General features: G+C 41.1%; 1 pseudogene; it reads left to right on the plus strand.

Annotated features, from left to right (window-relative positions):
* LOC131398916 (GTPase IMAP family member 4-like) overlaps positions 1–19,710 on the plus strand; it is a 30,451-nt pseudogene extending 10,741 nt beyond the window's left edge.
* The last annotated feature ends 494 nt before the right edge of the window (positions 19,711–20,204 follow it).

The following is a 20,204-nucleotide window of genomic DNA, read 5'->3' on the forward strand; positions in this document are numbered from 1 at the left end:
GGGACAATGACTCTTAGGATGGGCAAATTCTTGGGGCTCATCTGTAGACTAACCATCTTCCCAGTAAGAAGGCGATCTTTATGTAACAATGTGTTTACATAAGGGAGGCTCCACAGTGACTCCACTCCACAGTGTCTGCCAGCCAACGGGATGATGGTTCCCTCTCACCTCAAACCAAGTAAGGAGTCCTCTTGGACTTTGAAGCTGCCAGAAGACATGGGTGGTGTATGGTAAGATATTCCTGGGAGGAAGTGACCTTTGTCCTCTGGGGTTTGGCTTTACAGCCTAGTGCTGCCATGGGAATCATAATATGAAAGGATGTTGCTATGTGCTGGAGGGAGCAGGGTAAAGATGAGGAGGCTGTTTTGGAAGCAACCATAACTTTCACTGATGGAGGGGAAAAAGTGTGTGTTTCCCATAAATCAAATGTGGGCCACACAGAGGGGAGCCAGATAGAGCCAGCTTGAAGGGAACTTGCCCAGGAGTCCACCAGGCATCCCATCAGTGGTGTATGGACCAGACCTCTGGAAGTCCAGGTGCCAGCAACTGAACTTGAAGTAGCCAGCTGGAGGGGAGATAGTGGCCATTGGTTGGACTTGTAATTGCAGATTTCCAGGGGACACTCTATGAAGAGTCGTCAACGATGCCCTAGGAAAAGAAGAGCCACTAGGTGTGCCTCCAACCCCCCGAAGGCCAGATTACACTTGACTTGTCTTCAATGTTTCTTCCTCTTCTCCTCCAACCCACCAGGGGTCAGAAGCAAGGCAAGTGACTGGAGAAGGAAGAGGAGAAGGGCAAGGTGGGGAAGTCCTGTCCACACTGCAGGTCCTTCTGCTGAAGCAGGCACAAGCCAGGGGAAGGAGAAGCCTTATCAGTCAATGAATTTCAGAGTTTGATTATTGGGTTGGACGTTCTAATTACACAAATGTGACTAACAGTGATTGGAGAGGTTTTTTGCTTAGGGTAGAACCCATCCAAGATTTTCCTCATGAGGCACTGATGGAGCAGTTTGAAGAGCTAGTATGAGAAAAGAATAAATGTCTTCTTTCCACGCCCCTGTGGAGTCCCTCTTGTTTAATCACATAGTTATGTACAGACTACCTTCTTTGCTGTGGAGGAGATGACTCTAGAGAAGAACCCCAGGATCTTGCCAATCCTGATTCCTGTAACTGAAGTCTTGTGTGTTTCAGTGAGTGGCAGGACCAGGAGTCCAGGGCAAGGCACTTTGCTCATGGGGGTTACTGAGAGAATTTTGAAGTTATCACATTCCTACTGGGGAGGGGTGTTTGTGTATAAATCCCAGAGTCCAGAGGTTCAAAGAGGTGGAGTCGGGTCTGTACTATCTGAAGTGGGAGAAGTGTCCCTATGAGCCCTGGGCCTTGTTTACTCAAGGTCAGTCAGAGCCCAGCCTCGACCAGCCAAAAATCTGTGCTGAGGAGTCTCCACGTCCTTGTGCCGAGGAGAGGACCGGCAGTGAAAAGCACTGTGGTGCATGGGCAGGATCTTTACGTCTGCGTGGGAGACTTTCACAGCAAGCTTACGGTTTATCTGTGGCAAAACTTCTGACCATTCTTAGAGATCACAGCTCAGCTTTTTGAGAATGGATTTCATTTTTGACAGAATCTCAATCTGGTGAACAGGGTGAATGACCAAACTTGAAAATGTGCTTATGGTTGAAAACAAAAAGAAGCTATAAACTAGAGACTTGTCTTCCATTATGGCTTTTAACTCTGAAGACGATGCTACCAGAGGTGTTCCAGAAATACTGTGAATAACAAGCTCCCGAGGTCAAAGGAGGCATCTATGAAACGCAGCAATCATTTGCCGAAGAGCTGTGTCCACGGTCCATGGGCAACAACCCAAAGTTCATTTGAATAGTCATTTGTTGAATATGGATGTAAAAAATGCATAATTTCTGGATGTAATAGCCCAGATGGGAGCCATTACTAAATTCGTAGAGCAAGCCTTGACTGGTAGCCAACAACATCTGTCCTTATGAATGCTGAAGTATCTCTAATGGGAAAAGCTGTCCTCTGGAATAGAAGGGCCTGAAACATTACTAGTGCCTCGCAAGGAGACACCTGCGCCATTATCCAAACAGAATGTGTGTGTTCATACCTGATGAGTCTGCTAATGTGTCGTCTTTATTAAATCACATGAGGACACAAGTGCATGCTTTGATCTGACCCCCAGCCTAGGGGACTTAGTAAATCAATGGTTCAGATCGTGGGGCTCTAGGTGGAAAAAGTTGTCAGTGATTTGGGGCATTATTGTCTCAACCTGTGTTTTCTCTTGCACATGCCTGTATTGTTGCTGTGGCCTCTGCCTCCAATGCAGCCAGATGGCTGCCCAATGAGTCACCTCCACACTAGGGAAACCCCTTGCTGACTGCTGAGGGCCCAGAAGAGGGGACATGTGAGACTGTAAGAGCTGGTCACTAGGGGTGGAGTGGTGGGGGAGGTCATGGAGAGGACACCCTCGAGCTGGACCCGGGCAATTGGAGGCTCCCTGCCCCCCCATTCTTGGAATGTGCATTCTTCTTGCCTTCCCCATTCCCGGAAGCTTCCCCAAGGATCCAGCCTTGAGACAGAAATGTGGTGTTGAGACCATTTGGATGGTATACGTGACTGAACCCAGTTAAGGCCTCTATATAAACTTTTAAGATTGGCAGGCAGGTGTGGAAAATTACTCATCTAGCAGCCACCTAAGACAAGTCTTATAAGTTCCTTTGCTTATTAAACCTGCCACCTGTCCATCTGGAGTGGTCTGCCTCTTTCTTAGGTCCCTCCTTGCCCTCCACCTATGGGGGCCAGGAAGCTCCTGAGAAGGTTGTGAACCAACATGTACTTTTAAGACAGCAGTCTTATCTATGTTTATCAACAAATATAAAAAATGGCATATCTAAGGCAATGGCTCTCAAGTTCTTTCTTCTTGTTAAAAAGCATCTTGATGATCTAAAATACTTTCCAGATTGGACTGCATTCTCTGGGATTTGGAATCAACAAATTGCATGTTGCAGAAGGTGGTGATGATGGTAATGAAAACCCTCATCATCTTCATCATCTCCTCCTCCACACAGAACTGCCGTCTCAGCTCTGAATCTGGGTCTCAGGCAATGTCTCAAACGTTCACATCAAGGGACAATCGCTATGCATATCTGTGCACAGGACATGAGTGGTTGCCTGGGGATGAGCGTAGGTGGGATGGGGAGGGATTACGAAGAGGCATGAGGAAACTTTTGTGGCTGATGGATATATTCTTTATCTTGGTTGTGGTAATCGTTTCACTGGTGTATACATATGTAACAATTTATTCAAATATACACTCTAATTATATGCAGTTTATCATATGTCAATAATGCTTATTCATATCTTTTGTCTATTTTAAATTGGGTTCTTTTTATTAATGAATTGCAGGTGTTCTTTATATATTCTGTTCTTTGTCAGCTCTTTATCAAGTATGTATACAAGTTCTTTATCAGATATGTGATTTACAGACATTCTCTCCCGGTTTCTAGTTTGCTCTTATTTTTATTATTTTCTTATTGCTTAAGATATATATTTTGCTGATTGTCATTCCTTTCTTCATTTCTAATATGTACACTTAAAGCTAAAATTTAATCTGTAAATGCTGCTTTAGCTGCATCTCATAAGCTTGGAAATGCAGTATTCTAATTATGCTTTAGTTCTAGATATTTATCAATTTCTATGATATCTTATTTAATCCATGAGTTATTTAAAACTATGTCCTCAAATTGCCAAACAATGGCATTTTATTTATTTATCTTTTAATTACATTGTGGTTAGGAAATATGGTCTATTTTAATCCTACGAAATTTTTAGAGCATTCCTTTATGGACAAACATAAGACCAGTAGTAATAAATGTTCCCTGCATACTGAAGACAGTTGACTCTGAAATTTTATGAAATAGTCTGTATAGCTCATCAGATTAAGCTTATTAATCATGTTGCTCAAATTTTCTGTGTACTTTTTCAATTTTCATCTGTCTGTTCTAGCAATGCATGAGAGATGTGTGTTAAAATCTGTCATCCTACATGTAGAATTGTCTATTTTCTCTGGTGATTCAATCACTCCCTTTATAACATGATGTCTCTTTATGTGGTAGATATAAACAGAAAGCTGTTTTTTACCTTGATGGATAGGACTGTATAGCTATGCCCTGACCACACTATTGGTGTGTAACCTGCCTTCTCACTCTTGATCCTCTTTACCTTACTCTACAATTTTGTTTCTTATCTAAGTGAACATCTCATATATTTTATAATTTACCAATTTATTCCTTTTTTGCCTATTTTCTGTCCCTTCACGAAACACTGAGAGATCCAGAAATGTGAGAATCTTTACCTGCTATTATTTGCTGATATATCCAATTGCTGAGAACAGTGCCTGTACATAATAGGCTCTCCATAAATATTGAATGAAAAGTCAACTTCGCATGATGTTTTGCTCTTGTTTGTTTAGAATTTGATTGCTGTATTTGCCTACACTTCTGTTTTCAACCTTTCTCAGTTTCACGTTTTATTTTATTTTATTTTTTTTTAAAGATTTTATTTATTTATTTTTCCCCCAAAGCCCCAGTAGATAGTTGTCTGTCATAGTTGCACATCCTTCTAGTTGCTGTATGTGGGACGCGGCCTCAGCATGGCCGGAGAAGCGGTGCGTGGGTGCGTGCCCGGGACCCGAACCCGGGCCGCCAGCAGCGGAGCGCGCGCACTTAACCCCTAAGCCACGGGGCCGGCCCAAGTTTCACGTTTTAGATTTGGATTTCTTTTGCAATCCACTCCAAAAAATGTTTATTTTTTATTTGTTTTTTGTGTGTGTATGAGGAAGATTAACCCTGAGCTAACATCTGTTGCCAATCCTCCTCTTTTTGCTGAGGAAGACTGGCCCTGGGCTAACCGTCATGCCCATCTTCCTCTACTCTATTTGTGGGATGCTGCCACAGCATGGCTTGATAAGCGCTGTGCATGTCCGCATCTGAGACAAACCGGAGAACCCCTGGCTGCCAAAGTGGAACTCGCAAACTCAACCACCAAAATACCGGGCAGGCCCCAAAAATGTGTATTATTTAAACTGAAACCTATGGTGCTTTTACCATAATTATAATTTCTGATCTATTTGGATGTATATATAAAATTTTATTTTTTGCTGTCTACTTGTCCAACATATTCTATGATTTGTTTTTTCCTTCTTCTTCGTGCTTTAATTTGGATTATTTGGTCATTTGTTCACATTATATTTTTTTCTCTACTAGTTTGGAAATTATATACACTTTTCCCAATTTTCAATGGCCACTCAGTAATATCAACACATATTCTTAACTTATCAAAGTCTGAAGGTAATCTATATTTTTATCTTCTTCTAATACAACAAATTACTTTAGAATATCTTGATTCCGTTCCAAGCCTCCACCTCAATCTACATGTTATTGCGGTCATGTATTTTCATTTTTTTTTCCTGTTTTAAACTCTAGAAGTTATTGCTATTATTTTGTACTGTTTATGCTCTTTAGACTTGGTCCTTTTTTTTCACATCTGATTTACTCTCTGAGATTACCTTCCTCTTGCCTCAAGTACATTCTTCAGAAATTCCTTTTTTGAGGTTGTGCTGGTGGTAAGAACCCTCAGCATTTATTGACTGAAATGTGTTTATTTTGCCCTTATTTTTGACAGCTATTTTCCCTGAGTAAGGAATTTTAGGTTGACCATTACTTTCTCTCTGCACATTGAAAATCTGTTTCCACTGTTTTTTGGCTTCCTTTGTTACTATTAAGAAATTAGTGTAGTTCCAGCTATCTCTTCTTCGAAGGTCATCTGTCATTCTTTCTGACTACTTTTAAGATATTCAATTTGCTTAGATGTCCTACAGTTTCACTACTATGTGTTAATGTGTGAATTCTTTCTTAATTCTCTCCTTTGGGATTGGTTAGATTTCTTGACTGTATGGATTGGTCAATTTCATCAGTGAAGAAAAAAATTCAGCCATTACCACTTTGAATATTCCCTCTGCCCCATTCTCTTCTGTTTTCTCTCTGTAAGCATCGTTTGCCCGTTTAATTGCATTCTGGCCTGTTCTTTTTCAAATCCATCATCCAGCTCACCAATTGGAAGTCACTGCTTCTAGATATCCCTTCTAGATGGAGGAAGTGGCCCTTTGGGGTTTACTTTTCATGGTAAAAGTTCCCCTATTAGACCCCCCAAATCAGCTCTGGCCTTTGAATCTCACTTTCATGTTGGTGTGGCTTTGAGAGCAGAGCTCTCCAGGGTTGGTGAGATTCCCCAGAGCGACAGCCAGCTGCCACCCTCACTCACCCGTCTGGGTTTCCTCCTTCAACTTGCTCCGTGTCTGAGAAAGCTTATTTTCTTGTCTGCTTACCTATGCTTTTAAGCAAATATAAGTAATATTTCTCAGTATTTTTAGTTGATTTCAGTGGGAGGATTAAAATCTAGATATCTGAATGAGAGGTTTATTTTTATTCATTTGGTTAGTTTTTGTTTTTGTTTCCTGAGTTAATGGCTCCCTTTAGAGTTATTTTTCTGTTTACTTTGTCTCTTCTCTTCTCTTTCATATTGTAGTCTGTCCTCAAATGTCAGTTCTCCCTGATCGTCTTTTCATATTTGAGGGTAAGTCATGACAAAGGCTCCCTGGAAGTTCCATGTTAGGGGTGAGAGTTGTGACTGCAGTCTTCACCTGAGGTGACAGAGCGGTACAGGCTGCTATGCAGAGGGAACCCTAAATGCCAGAATGCAGAGGTTTTTCTCTGGAGATGTTCTAATCTATAGAGAGGAACCCTCTAATTACACACTTGGAAGAGATTCCTTGAAGTGTGGGTGTCTGAATTAGGGGGAAATGAGAGGATGATGGAAGAATCAACTGTCTCATGTTCACGTCACACCCTACTTTCAGCCCTGCTGCCCCATTCCATGTGGCCGTAGTTTCTGAAGCTGAACCTCCCCGAGGTGGTCCAGTCACCATCTGAGGCCAGCTCACCCACAGCCTCTCTGGGACCGTGTTGACTGGGGATGTTCTGCCCCAATGCAACTTTCATCTCTCTGCCTTCCAGAAACTTGTTGAAACCTCTTGTCACTGATGCTCATTCTTCCAGGTTCTCGAGTCGTGGTTTAATTAGGGGTTGCCAAAAGAGAGGACGTCTGTGGTCTACAATTATGTTAATCCTTTTCTAGAACAGTTAGAGTATGGAAGTTTGCTATCTTCACTCTGAAATCCTTGATCTCTTGTTAAATAGAAATAAAATATAAAAAGAGAGAATGTGCAAACTACTTTTACATATTTATATTTACGTGGAGTGATTTGTGGCCATTCACAATTTGCAAATAGAGAAATTTGAATACAAATTTAAAGTTGCTATAACTTCAAAATACGCAATAATAAAAAAGTAATTGACCTGCTAAATTGTCTATAAGCAGTGTAGGCTTTTCAAGCTCCATTGTTAGGATTCTAAAAGCAGAGACAGTCTGAACAACCTGCAGCCACTAATTGCACTGGTCATTTTACTCAGCTCAAGACAGGGTGTGACTATCTTTAATTAGGCCTCCTCTCCAGGTCTGAGTCCATTGTGAGCACCACCCGACACAGACTAGGGAAACGGACCTTGCTTTTTAACCTTTCTATCCTGCGAAGTGACCACAGCTAAATAGAATAGGTAAGACAAAAGGTGAAGGCGAAGAGGCAGGAAATGGTGGTGGCGGAGACAGGGAGGAAGCTTGCTGCGCACAGGTAAGTTTACAACGACCTTTCTTGTTTTCCTCCCAAGATTCTGAGAAATGGGCTAACATCGGTTGTAGACCACAGACTTCCTGGGGACCGTGCTGTGATGTGTGTGAAAACCGTTCTCTGGTCTCTTCACCATAGAATTTCTAGTAATGTGGTATAGATCTTTTGATATGCGTGAGAAGGTAGTTCATAGGTTGAAAAAAGGTGTCAAATTGTGAAGCAGAAACAGGAAATGCACAAAAGAGCAGAAGCTGTCGGAAACCAAGCTGCACAGCCTTTGTGGCTTTGAGCTTCATGAGGTGCCGAAATAGACCCCATCTCTGCATGGGAAGAGATACAGGTTCATGATGTCAAAGGCCGTGGACGCAGGTAGTGTGCCCATTGGTGGCCTGTCTTACAATCAATCTACCATGACAGATTATCCAAGTTACATCCAATTGTACCTAAACAGCTGCAGGTTTTCAGCTTTACTGAGTTTTAATTCACATAAAATAAATTCATTCATTTTCAGTGTACAGCTCGACGCATTCTGGTAATTTTACACAGCTGTATGACCACCACCCTAATCAAGATACACAACAGTTCCAACACCTAACAATTTTCCTCATGGCCTTTTGGAGTCCATCCTCTCCTCCAACTCCATGTCCCACGCAACCAGTAGTCTGCTTTCTGTTGTGATAGTTTTGCCTTTTCTAGAATTTCATATGAATGTAATCTACAGGATGTAGTCTTTGGTGGTTGACGTCTTTCATTTAGCGTTACTTCTCAGATTCCTCCATGCTGTGGCAAGTGTTATTTTTTGTTCATTTTTGTTGCTGACTAGAATTCCATGGTGTGCGCGTTAGTTTCCTGGGACTGTCATAACAAAGTACCACGAATTGGGTGACTTAAAACAATGGAAATTTATTCTCTCACAGTTCCGGAGGCTAGAAGCCCAAAATCAAGGTGTCTGCAGGGTCGTCCTCTCTCTGTGGGCTCTAGGGGAGAATCGTTCTTAGCTTCTTTCTTTTTCTTAGCTTCTGGTGTCGCCAGCAATCCTCGGTGTTCATTGACTTGTGGACCCATCACTCAGGGCTCTTCCTCTGTTGTCACATGGCATTCTCCTCTTCCTATAAGGACACTAGTCCTTGTAAGATTAAGGGTCTACCCTGCTCCAGTATGACCTCATCTTAACTAATTATGTCTCCAATGGCCCTATTTTCAAATAAGAACACATTCTGATGTTCCAGGAATTAAAACTTCAATGTACCTTTTTAGGGGACCCAATTTAACCCATAGCAGTATGGAGATACCAGAATTTGTTTATTCATTCACCAATTGATGAACCTTTGGGTGTTTCTGGTTTGGGCTATTAAAATATCGTAACAAATAAGCATTCACACACAAGTCTATGTTTTTATTTCTCTTAAGGAAATACCTAGGAGTGGGATTTGTATGGTTTAACCGGTTTGTATGTTTAACTTTATGAGATACTGTTTATTTATTTCCAAAAATGTGGTACCCTTTCGTATGCTTGTTTGCGATCTATGAAAGCACATCCTTGCCAACGTTTGGTATTTTCAGTGTTTTCAGCTTTAGTCTTCCTCGCAGGTGTGTAGTGGTGTCTCATTAAGGTTTGCGTGTGCATTTCCCCAAAGATTAGTCAAGTTGAGCAATTTTCATGTGCTTATTGGCTATTTGTATATCTCCTTTTCATTAACATCATTTGACCATTTTATTGTTGGGTTGTTTGTCTTTTTATTATTATTTTGTAGGAATTCTCCCTATGTTCTAGATACATGTTTTTGCTAGATATGTTTTGCAAATAGTTTCTCCCAGTTTGTGCCTTGCCTTTTCATTTTCTTAAGTGTGTCTTTAGAAGGGCAAAAGTTTGAATTTTGATAGTCTATATTTTCAGCTTTTTCATTTATATTTTGTACTGTTTTGTCCTATTTAAGGAATCTGTTTAACCCAATATCACCAAGATTTTCTTTATACTTTTTTCTGGAAGTAGAATAATGTTAGCTCTTACATTTAGGTTTAAGTCCATTTTGATTTAATTTTTGTGTGTGATGTGAGATAAGGATTCGGGTTTATTATTTTCCATACAGATATCCAGCAATTTCAATACAATTTGTTGAAAGCACTGTCTTTTCTTTCTGTTACTTTGGCACCTTTGTTGAAAATCAATTGATGGTTTACATAGGGGTGTGTTTCTGGACCCTCTGTTCTTTTCCATGGATCTCTGTTATCCCTTCACCAATCTAACATTGTCTAGATTATCACAGCTCTATAGTGAATCTTGATATTAGGTGTTGTATGTCCTCCATATTCCACTCCTTCTTTTTGAAATTGTTTTGCCTATTCCATGTCTTCTGCCTTTCCATGAAAATTTTAAAATCAGCTTAGCAATTTCTTTTAAAATATTCTGTTAGGATTTTGATTGGGATTCTACGGAACTCATAGGTCAATTAGGGGAGGATTGCCACCTTAACATTACTGAGTGTTCCAATCCACAAACATTGCATTTTAATCAGGTCTTGATTTCCTTTTGCAATTTTCCGTGTATCGGTCATGCACGTCTTTCATTAAATTTATTCTTAAATGTTTCGTTCTATTTCAAATTGTATTATTTTTAAAATGTAATTTTCCCATCGTTCATTGCTAGTGAATAAACATACAGTTGAATGTTATGTACTGACCTTGGATCCCGGAGCTGTGTAAATTCACTTCTTAGTTCTACCAGCTTTTTCATTGCGTCCTTAATATTTTCTACATACATGATCATGTCATCTGCAAATAAAGACAGTTTTACATCTTCCTGTCTAATCTTTATGCCTTTTATTTCTTTGTCTTGTCCTATTGCAATGGCTAGGGTCTCCAAGACAATATTGAAGAGACATCCTTGCCTGATGCCTAATGTCAGATCTAAAACACTTAGCCTGTCACTGTTAAGTATGATGTTAGAAATAGTTTTTTCCTAGGTGTCTTTAATCAGATTGAATAAGTTCCTTTCTAGTCCTAGCTTGGTGAGAAGTTTAATCATGAATGGATGCTGTATTTTATCAAATGCTTTTTCTGGAATGATTAAAATGATTATAGATGCTCCTTGACTTACAATGGGGTTACATCCCAATATACTCATGGTAAGTTGAAAATATCCTAAGTTAAAAACGCATTTAGTACACTTAACCTACTGAACATCATAGTCTAGCCTAGCCTACCTTAAACGTGCTCATAACTCTTACATTAGCCTGCAGTTGGACAAAATTATCTAACAGAAAGCCTATTTTATAATAAAGTGTTAAATTCTTCATGTAATTTATTGAATACTGTACTGAAAGTGAAAAACAGAATGGTTGTGTGGGTCCAGCATGGTTGTGAGTGTATTGCCTGTTTACCCGCATCTTCACGTGACTAACTGGGAGCTGGAGCAGCGGCCACTGCCCAGCATCACAAGAGAAGATCGTACCGCATTTCACTAGCCCAAGAAAATGTCAAAATTCAAGATTCTAAGTACAGTTTCTGCTGAATGTGTATTGCTTTCGTACCATTGTAAAGTTGAAAAATTGTGAGTCGAAACATCGTAAGTCAGGGACCATTTGTATATGTTTTCTTTCATCTGTTGATGGTGAATTATGTTGATTATCAAATGTTAAACAAACTTTGCACACCTAGGATTGACCCCACTCAGTCATGATATAGTATTTGTATGCATATTGTTGGATTTCATTTGCTAATATTCTTTAAAGGATCTTTGTGTCTATTTTGATGAGGGATATTGGTCCGTTGTTCCTTTTCTGGTGATGTCTGCATCTGGTTTTGGTTTCATGGCATTTTTGGCCCCGTAAAATGAATTGGGATGTGTTCCCTTCTCTTCTAGTTTCTGAGTTTGTGTTAGATTGATATAATATAATTTTTTCCTTAAATATTTAATGAAATTTACCAATGAATTAATTTTGCCCTGAAGTTTTACGAGAAAGTTCTAAATTACAATTTTAATTTTTAATGTGATATAGGGCTTTTCAAATTTTCAATTTCTTCTTGGGTCAGTTTTGCTAACTCGTGATTGTCAAGGAACTTGTCTATTTCATCTATATAGTCAAATGTATTGGCATAAAGTTTTTCATTACAGTCCATGATTTCCCTTTGATGTTGGCAAGATTTGTAGTGATGTTCCATCTTCCATTCCTGATGTTGGTAACTTGTGTATTTTTACTCTTTTTCTTCATGTTGGTAGAGGCTTGTCAATTTTCCTGGTTATTTTCAAAGAATAAGCTTTTGTTTTCATTTGCTTTCTTTATTGTTTTACTGTTCTATTTCAATGATTTCATCCCAGTATTATTTCCTTCATTCTCTTTACTTTAGGTCCAATTTTCTGTTCGTTTTCCAATTTTTAAATGTAATATCTCAGAAAATTATTTTTAGATTGTTTTTCATTTATAACATAAGCCTTTAAAGCTAGAAATTTCTCTCAACACATTGCTTTATTTTGAAAGCATTTAGCCCAACCTGGGTGTCATTCCAAATGTAAACCATAACAGAGAACCTTCCTATGAGAAGTGATCCCTGTAACCCAAATAAAGAATACCTAAATAATGGTCCGGGGTTTAATAGTACTTTAAATAACGACTATATTTTACATCAGTCTCTGCTCCCACTCCCACAATTAAATAGAGAATGACACAAATCTTCTAGCTAGGGTTAAGCTATAGAAACAAAGTATAATCCTCCCCTTTCTCTCTTTAAGTCACTCACTTCAGAAGAACAGCAACGTGTTCACACTCTGTCTATTCTTCTGACTCACTTTTCTTGTCTGTCTCACCTAGGGACTGAGATGTCCTTGTTATTTAGATTATATTGTTCTGGAACGTCATTTATCCTTACTGCTGGTGCATGATTTATGCCACTGCCTAGAGTAGTTATCCTGTGCTTATATATACAAAGCCAACCACACTCTATCTTCAGAGAAATTTATGTCATTTCTTTTATCTCTCTTTAGAATTGTTAGCAGCTTGTATAATTACTGAAGTCCTGTGCAACTCTAAATTGTCTCAGTTTTGGGCTATAATGGTGAATTGGGACCCCTTTTAGATGGGAGCCACATCTCTGGAGAACTGGGACCCTCATTACAATCCTCACAGTTTCCATTTTCCTGACAGATAATGTCAGATGTCAAGGCTTAAATTATTCAAAATGGTTCTAGTACTATCTCACAGGGTGACTTTGGGCCCTTCCTAAGTAGTCAAATGAAAATCATTTGCTCTTTCTTCTAGCAGATGATTCAGAAGAGACACCCTGGAAATAACGGTTCTTGTTCTCTCTCCCACATCATTGGGAGAAAGGAGAGCAGGTGGTAGCTGCCTACACTGATACAAGCCCGAAGCACTGGGGGTAAATGTTGGGCTGGGAGGCCTATTGTGCTGAAAAGTGGGTCCAGGGATCCATAGGTCTTTCAGAATCACTGGCAACTCTCGGTTTTGACCCAGCAGTTTCTTCCAGAATTTCACAGCATGACCCATATTTCTTTCCTCCCTGTAGAATTTTTGCATGGTCTATTATGGTAGCCACTAGGCAGGTGTGGCTATTTAACTTTAACTTTCAACTAGTGAAAATGAAATAAAATTAAAAATCCAATTCTGCAATCACACTCATTACATTTCATGTGCTCAACAGCCCGTGTGGCCAAAGGTTATCATATTGGACCGCACAAAACACCTCCGTCATTGCAGACAGTTCTATTAGTGCTGCTAGATGAGAAGGTGGGCAGGTCTCTTGCATGAGCAAGTTTGAACGGCTCCTCCCCTCACTTCCTCTCTCCTCCTCTCTCAATATCCTGGCTTAGCATTGCCTTCAAAGTGAGAGGAGTGAGCAGGACTCAGATTTTCCAGGTAAGGGAACAGGGGTGTTTGTGGGTGGGGGCAGGGAGGGAGGAAAATGAGTGATTTGGCGGAGAGGGGACCTCTCCCCGGGTCTATATCTGAAACCTCCTGGCTGACTTGCTCTCAGAATGTATTTCTCATTAGTTCCTGTTTCCCATCTTTGCTGACTTTAGGCTCTAATCTCTTTTCAAGGCTGAGCCCCACAAATGAATACCTCTTTCGGGAGTCACTGCTCAGAGGATATTTGTGCAAATAAATGATTCTTTTCACCATTTGTAGAATTTATAAATAAACTTGAAGCTTTCAGTAATAGAGCTGGGTGAGCGGGTGAGCTCTGTGGAGAAGTTGGAGTGGTTCTCTCCGGAGAAGTGACAGAGAGAGAGCTAAGGGCTGAGGGCTGAGCAGGAATGAGCTGGGCAATGGATTGGAGATGATTTTCTCCAGGGAGAGGGAACTGTTCCGCAAGGGTCTGGAAGTTGTAAGGAGCTCAGAGGTTCTGGGAACATTGAGGAGGCCAGTATGGTTAAAGCCTTTTGAGAGAGAGAGTTATTGATCATGCAGGGCCTTATGGACCATCCAAGGATTTTCAACAATTTTTTTTACAAAAAGCAATAGAAAGCTATTAAAGAATTTAAACAAGAAAATAATCAAATTTAAGTTTTAAAAAGGCATCTGAGATGATCAGTTAGGAGCCTGTTACATTGCAAACAAATGAGAGTGGGTTGGATTAACATGAAGATGAGGAGAAAAGGATAATTTTGTGCTTTTGGAAGTAGGAGCAATAGAAGTTAGTGATGGACTGATGATCAGTGAGGAAGAGTTGTAGATGACCCCAAGATTCCACCTGAGCCACTGGCTGAGCGGTGATGCCATTTACTGAAACGGGGAATGATGGAGGTTGAGCAGGTTGGGGGTAGAGGTCAAGGGTTCCTTTTCGACTGAGTTCTGTTTGAGATGCCTGTGGAATTGCCAACTAGAGAAGTTGAGTGGGAAATAAAAGTTCACAACTCTGTGGAGGGTCTAGGCTACAGACCACATTTAAATGGTGTGCAAACCAATAATTCACTGAATAGAGAGGCGGAAGGGTGCACAGAACCTGTGCTGAGGAAGCATGTGAAGCATTTATGTTTGTGTAAAGACAAAGGAACAACCTGAAAATGGAGAGTTGGGGAGAAGTGTTGGAAAGTAGGGGCAGAGAAATCTAGTAGCAAGTTAATGGAAAAATAGAAACTGTTGGCTCCAGGAGGTTGAGGTTTCCAGTCACTCTCCATTCCCCTAAAATGACTTAGTTATGTCTTTTATCTACAAGAATTCAAAGTACAATGGCGGCCCCATACTGCAGCACAAGTTCCAACCCTGATGAACCCAGGACCACCCATGGTGAGAGGGTATTCTGGGCTACCCTGGCCAGGCAGTTTTTTCCTGACCTGTCAGCCAGTCCCCATCTGAGCAAGAGCAAACTATTTCCAACCTCATTTCTCATCTTTGCTTCATTCACCCTGCGCTTTCATTTCTCTTGACCCTCTCCACTTTCTCCTCATGATGTAGCATAACACCTAAGAAGAAGAGAGGTGAAACTACCCTGATTGATCCCAGGCTTGGTGAGGGTTCTTATGTCCTACTTCCTATAGCGTGGACACACCAGAACAGCAGGTGTAGCCTCGCTGGATGTTTTTCTCCTCCTCTTTTCAGCCTGGGAGATGACTGGGAAGGAGGAACGTGGGAGTAATTGATTCCTCATTCAGGTCCCTAATTTCCCTGCTCCTGGTGGCCTCACTATAACCAATAAATTCAAGAGACCAGCACATCTGATTCTGTCACACAACCTCCCTCTACTCCCTCATCCATGGAAATCGACCACAGCAGTTGAGCTTTTGCTGGTTTAGCAAACCACCCCACCATTTAGCCACCTAAAACCATTCAGCTGACTCTTGATTTTGTGGGTTAGCTGGGCAGATCTTGAGTCTGGGTCAACTTTGCTAATCTCAGCCAGACTTGCTCATGCATCTGTGGTAAGCTAGTGGTTCAGGATGCAAGTGGATAATCCTGGATAGCCTCATGGAAATGTCTGGTAGTTAGCAGGCTCTTGGGCAGGCCACAGTGACAGGGATAACTGGGCCTTGTGCCCCTCATCCTCAAGGAGGATAGTCCAGGCCTCTTCACAGGGCAGTTGCAGGGTTCAGAAGAACAGAAAGAGAAGGCAAGCCACAATGCATCCGCACTTTTGGAGTCTCTGCTTGCATCGTGTTTTTACTATTCTATGCTCCAAAACAAGTCACATGGCCCACCAAGATCCAAGGGTTGGAGAAATAGACTCAGCATCTTGATGGGAGGAGCTACAAATCCACATCCCAGCTGCATGTGTCCAGAGATGGGAATAATTCATGGCTGTATGTACGATCTCTCACATAGATCGTCATCCATATGCTATCAATGTTGGTAAACGGTTGTGGTGTTGGAACTGGCCTTTGGTGCCTTTTTCTTTCGTCTCTCATGATTTTCCTACCCCTCTCTCTACAGCCAACCAGTGCCCTCAGGACAGCCTTAGGTTGCAGTCTTCCACGGTGATGACAACTAAATAACAATCTGAACTCCCAACCACATTTTTCCTTGCATAACCTTAGCCAGCCTGTATCCAATATTCTCAGCTTCTGGAAATTTATTTCTCTCATTCCAGGATTCTGGTTATCAAATGTGGGGAACTCCACTTTTGGGAAACTTAGCATAAAGTGTAGGAGATGGGTATTAACTACAGACATTGTGGAAGCTAGAGTGGGGGCTTTTACAACATCTCTCTTCTGTTTGATTGATATTTTTAAAAGGTTATTCCAATTACAGAATAGATTGAGCAGGAAAAATGGAAGTAGAGAGACCAGTCAGGAAATCACTGAGGCATGGGTGGTGATGGTAGCTTGGGCTAGAATGGTGGTCTTCAAGATGGAGAGAAGACGGATGGATCCCAGAGAACTTGCTGATGGGTTGGAAATGGAAAATAAAGGAAAGAGAGGAATCAAGAGCAATTCCTAGATTTGGGGTCTGAGGGACTGAGTGAATGGTGACGATATCTCTGAAAAATAAAATGGAGTTAATGATATTGTCTGTAATGTTGTAAGTACGATGATGTGTGCATTATCTCAAAGATGAAGTAGATGATTATAATACAGGATTCCTGATGCAGGAACCAGTCTTATTCAAGGGCTGTGCTGGCAGGGTCTGCCTTCTTGGAGAGACAGGCTCTCAAATGTGGTCGTCAGTTGCCTTCCATCTACTCCTAGTCTACACTTAACGAATCCTGAAGACTTCAACTTTATAGACACACTAAAGAATTACGTGGAGAATTACTGAATACATATATAAAAGAAGCCATATAGATTATTTGGTATTTAACTTAAGGCACAGATATTTAGAAAACATAGTTTCAGTTGATATGCTATGCTGCTCTGAAATTAAATTTCAACTTTCCTAGAAAGTGGAATATGCTTAACCAATGAAAGTAAGAAAAGTATAGCTCTACTGATGCTAATCTGTAGAAGCTTTTTTTCTTTCACTTATTATGTATCAAAGGATTTTCTAGTAACTCCAGAGAACTGTCAATATTTTCTGGCTATAATTCTTCAAGATATTAATTTAAAATATAAAAACTTCACTACATTTCCGTCAATATGTCTAGTATTGCCATTTCTTGATTTGCTAAAACTAAAGTCGTTAACTTTAAATGTTGGGTATTTTATTCTCCTGTGGGTCATAATCCCTAAAAGGATGGTTGTGTATGTGAACCATAAAGGGACACTTTGTATTCCTGCATGGGTAGCCCTTTTCTACCCTGCAAGGGTGAGATGAGCTGGATAGCCACCTACCTGGCTTCTTAATGGGAAGAGGAAAATTCCAAGATTGGATATATTTTGGGGGGAAACAATCTCCCTCTGTGATGTCCCAAAGTCACATTTTGTGTTGCTTCCTGCATTATCTTATGAGGAACAGCTACCTGCAGTAGCTCAGAGTTCTCTTCTTGAACCATTCTGTTTCCCCCTCTCTGGGCTACTTAGCTACAAAAGGTCAGAGTAAGAACCTCAAGGGAATCCTGAAAAGTACTTGGGCATTCCCTAAGTACTGCAAGAGGAACATAAGGCCCAGAGGACTTTCTATAGACTCCTCGTGAGTGCAGAGGTAACTCAAGGGAGAGCACCCTAGTGGGCAATAGCGGAGGGCACCGGTGGGCAGCGGCCCTGCAGGAGAAACAGTCAGAGGTGGAACCTAACACTGTGGCTTTTGTTCCCTGATGTCCCAGGGCTTGGAAACCAAGACCTCAGAGACTCACAACTGAGACTTGTCTTAGTGGGTAAGACTGGAGCAGGAAAAAGTGCAACAGGGAACAGCATCCTCGGAAAGAAAGTGTTTCGTTCCAGCATTGCAGCAATATCCATCACCAAGTCATGCAAGAAAGGGAGCAGCACGTGGCACGGGAGAGAAATTGTCATCGTGGATACACCTGGCATTTTCGACACTGAGGTACGGGATGCTGACACATGCAAGGAGATAGCTCGCTGCATCCTCCTCACCTCCCCAGGGCCTCACGCTCTGCTCCTAGTGGTCCCACTGGGCTGGTACATGCCGGAAGAGCGCAAGCCACTGAGAAGATCCTGAAAATGTTTGGGCACAGAGCTAGGAGATACATGATTCTCTTATTCACCTAGAAAGATGACTTGGATGGCACTGACTTCCCTAATTATCTAGAAGAAGCTCCCAAAGGCATTCAAGAGCTGATGGGCGAATTTGGTGATTGTTACTGTGTGTTCAACAATAAGGCGACAGGAGCTGAGCAGGAGGCCCAGAGGGCACAGCTGCTGGCCCTGGTCCATCACATGGTGATGGACAACAAAGGAGGATGCTACACTAATAAGATGTACCAAAGGGCAGAGGAGGAGATTCAGAAACAAACCCAAGCGGTGCAAGAACATTACAGAGCAGAGTTAGAGAGAGAGGTAGCACTGATAAGAGAGGAGTATGAAGAGAAAATCAGAAAGCTGGAGGATAAACTGGAGCAGCAGAAGAGAAAGGCACAAATGGAGAGGGAATTAGCAGAAAAGGAGGCTCTCTGTGCTTCACGGCAGCAAAATGCCCGAGATGAAGTTATGAGTCAGACTAGGATAATTGAATTAATCTTCAGAGCATTGGAGATTGCTTCCTTTGTTTTCTCACGTCTGTTTAACGAAGATTAAACTTAATGAAACTCTGCTTATAGTTCCTGCATATTTTCTGGGTGGCCCTGCCCCATATAACTCATTGAACAAAGTCAGAGCACATTGGTTTCTGTTGCTCAGGACTAAGGAGTGCAGAAAAGTTCACTGTTGGCAGCTGGTAGATGTTGCATAGATTTAATGGAGAGGGACAAATTCTCAATTTGTGAAACTCCAAAACAGAGAGTATTGATGCTCCCTACCTTGTGAATTCTTTCTCAGAGACACAGAGAAAAGGAATGCAGGAGACCAAGGAAAATGGCCCTGAACTCTCTCTATTTCTTCTCTAGAATCTTTCCAGATTGGCAGATAATCACCCCCTGGGGCTTGTTCTCACTTATTTTTGCCTTTAGGAGCACAGTGATCATCTTACCCATACAGTTTGTTAGAAAGATCAGTTCTTTGCATTAGTTAATCTTATAGATGGAGACACTCATGGAATTCTTTCCAGATGTATGTAAATTTGTTTAATTCCCTTTTTACAGAAGGATTCAAATTGTTCCTTATCGTCTCATCTACTCATTGAAGTACTAAAAAAGAGTTGTCTGGAGAATAGATCTCTATCAGAACTCAACCAGGTGAAATGCCAGAAAGTGAGAAAGACAGAGATTCAACAAATAGGTTAGCAATGTTCGGTATATTCAGATGTATCTGTAGAAACTCTGACCAACCTCAAAGTCACCAAATCACTGAATAACCAGTTCTCTCCTTTTCCTGTCAAACTAACTGCTGACACCCCACCTCCATAACACCACATCTTGATTATTAACTGCTTGTCAGGTCATCTGCACACTGCTGCCCCCACCCAGTTAAATTATTTGCATGTTGTTACTAAATAAAACTTATCTGTTCTCTCATATTTGTGTAAAATTGGAATGTGTTTTTTGTGTATTTTTTTTAATACCACTTCTCTACTACTTCTTCTAAGAACACAGGGATGGATTTCACTTTTTGGTAAAAATTCAAGATGATTTTGGAGCTAGTCGGGTCTACCCTCAAGACATCTCTCCTCCTTTTCCCAGGAAGATTTGAACCACATTCTCAACCCCTCTGCCAGTCGAAGACCACATTCTCCTTGGATTCATTCATTATGTGTTGATAGAAGTTATATGTAACCAAGGTTTCTGAGACCTTGGTGGTTTTCCTGAAAAAATTCCCTTTAATATTCGGACAACAAGAGCTGAAGTCCCTATCCCTTTGCTGCTTTTCTACAGGGTCCTCCTCACCTAATAATTTCTAGGATTTCCCAGAGCACATTTCCATGTTCTAGCAACATGTCCTGGTGGGCAAATGTGACTTACACCAACTTGCTCTGCCATCTTGAAATTGGCTTCTCCTTGCCCCAAGCTAT

This window comes from Diceros bicornis, chromosome 3 (genome assembly GCF_020826845.1).
Source record: "Diceros bicornis minor isolate mBicDic1 chromosome 3, mDicBic1.mat.cur, whole genome shotgun sequence".
Taxonomy (NCBI): Eukaryota; Metazoa; Chordata; class Mammalia; order Perissodactyla; family Rhinocerotidae; genus Diceros; species Diceros bicornis.